Below are 2303 nucleotides of genomic sequence, written 5' to 3'. Positions count from 1 at the left end.
TGTTTGTTATATATATATATATATATATATATATATAACAAACACACACATAACATATAGCCTATGGACAAAAGTGTTTGCATTAACACTATAAAAGTTTAAGTTTTTTTTCTTATACATTAGAACGTGCCCTGCTTTATTTTATTTTATTTTATTTTTGGAGCAAAACAATAATGAATGAAAATATCATTCATTTTTACCATGATTTGCATAAGACACCCACTAAAATGTTTTTCAGTTTCACAATAGTTTATGTACCAAAAAATCCTAACAGGCATATTTAAAACTATTAAAAAATATTTACAAATCATTACAAGACATAAAAAAAAAACCCTATTTAAGGACCACAGTGCAGCCCCTAAATATGAATTCAGTACCATTTTAAATCTTACCACTATCCTTCAAACCACTGTTTTAACAATTTGTCAGCAAAAATAATAATCATTTAAAATATTATTTCACCCATATTTTGACCCATTATTTTCACAGACACTTTACTGGGATTTAATATGCTTTCTATAAACTTTTGTAAATTCTATGTACATCAATCATAAACATAATCTGGACACCTTCATGTGATTCACTCATTTAATACCAAAACTGAATTTCCCCTACTATCTTCTGATTCTGAGCAGCAAGGAAGATGACTTCATAAAACCACTTTCCAAGTGATTGCTTACATAAATAAGGGACTCTGGGGGTGGACAGTTACGCAACATCTGGCTTCTGTTTTAACAACATGTCTCGACAACATGGAAAGATATCACGCTGGCAAAGTGCACGGTCACCCTGATTTCCTGCCTCCACACCCTGTCGGGACTTTCCTGGCTATTTTCAGAAAGAAAAGTACGAATTTGCAGGTATCTGGATGAGGCAAGCGCACACACACAATGCGACACGTGCGCACTCCACCCTGAAAAAAAGAGTCTGACGGGTGTGAGAGCAGACATGTGATCGCATGTGTGCATTTTTCCAAATCTGCCATCTCTCTCTCGTGTTCTGTCGCGCATGATTCATTGAGACAACAGATCTTATAGTTAAAAACAAACCAAACGAGTCGCCAGACCTCGGGAGATGCAGGCGACTTCCAGAAATACCAGGAAAATGCATGAGTGCAAAATGACTCTTCCTGTGACTTATATCCATAGCCGTATGAATCAGATACACTGTTTTCTCTTTAGGTTCATTAAGGGTTGTTTACTACTAAATTCAAATATCCCACAGGCCTGAAAACAACTTAACAATCAGCCACTGTGTGGATTTTGGATGGGTTGGGCTGTTTATAGACAGGGGCAAAATCATATTTCACTCTTCACAATCAGAGATTGAGACATGAATCTCGTATCATAAACAGGAATCTCACATTACTCAGAGCTCAAACTGACAGCAGTGAACCTACCACTCCAACTCAAAGTCTGATTAACCCTGAGCTGCCAACACTATTTACATTATACAATCTCTGCATGCACTACTACACCAATTAATCACATACATTTCTATTTTGTCATTTAATGGGGTAAACAGCAGAAATATTTACAGGTCAAACTTCCTCCTAAAAATAATAATTTTTTTATATTATTTTCATGAATTTTCCCTCAAATTCTTTGTTATACTATATTATTCTAATTATTCTCAGTGATGATTATAGTCATATTTAAAGTTAAACATCACACATGTTTAATTGTAAACATTTTTATTTAAATGTATTTAATTTTATTTATTTATTTATTTTTTATTTTATTTAATCAATCAGTCAGTGAGTCAAAATATTACAATATATTTTATATTATTAATAACTAATAAAAGCACTATGTTGTCTAATGGTAATGAGTATTTGGATATGAAACATGCTTACTTGCCATGTAAAATATCATAGTAAATACTCTGCCAAAATTTTTCTTCAAGCAGATTATAATTCATCTGTTGCTTGGTTGGTTTGTTGCTTATCTATAAACATTACCAAATATGGTTACAAAGATTAGATTTAACTTTAAATAGAAGTTTTACTGTAGAATATTGTCTAAAATGAAAAGTACAATGTTATATTTTTACATTTTTACTTACTTTTGGAGCTGAATACAAATCAAACTTTGTGTATATAAAAAAGTATTTATAAAAAAGCATTTATATATACACATACATCTTTGTGTATATAAAAAGGTAAACAATTTACAATGAAAAACAAATAAAGTATATTTCAAAATCCCCTTCACATTTGATGAGTTATATATATAAATACAGCACAGTATATATGCACAGTACTGTGCAAAAGTCTTAGGCCACTAGTATAGGATACTAATATA

General features: G+C 31.4%; 1 pseudogene; it reads right to left on the bottom strand.

Moving 5' to 3' along the window:
• Window positions 1–2303, bottom strand: part of LOC107715792 (inositol 1,4,5-trisphosphate receptor type 1-like) — a 146758-nt pseudogene that overhangs the window by 100982 nt on the left and 43473 nt on the right.

The sequence above is a fragment of the Sinocyclocheilus rhinocerous genome, unplaced genomic scaffold (assembly GCF_001515625.1).
Source record: "Sinocyclocheilus rhinocerous isolate Xijiao unplaced genomic scaffold, SAMN03320098_v1.1 scaffold899, whole genome shotgun sequence".
NCBI classification, from domain to species: domain Eukaryota; kingdom Metazoa; phylum Chordata; class Actinopteri; order Cypriniformes; family Cyprinidae; genus Sinocyclocheilus; species Sinocyclocheilus rhinocerous.
This window is presented reverse-complemented; position numbering and strand designations above follow the sequence as displayed.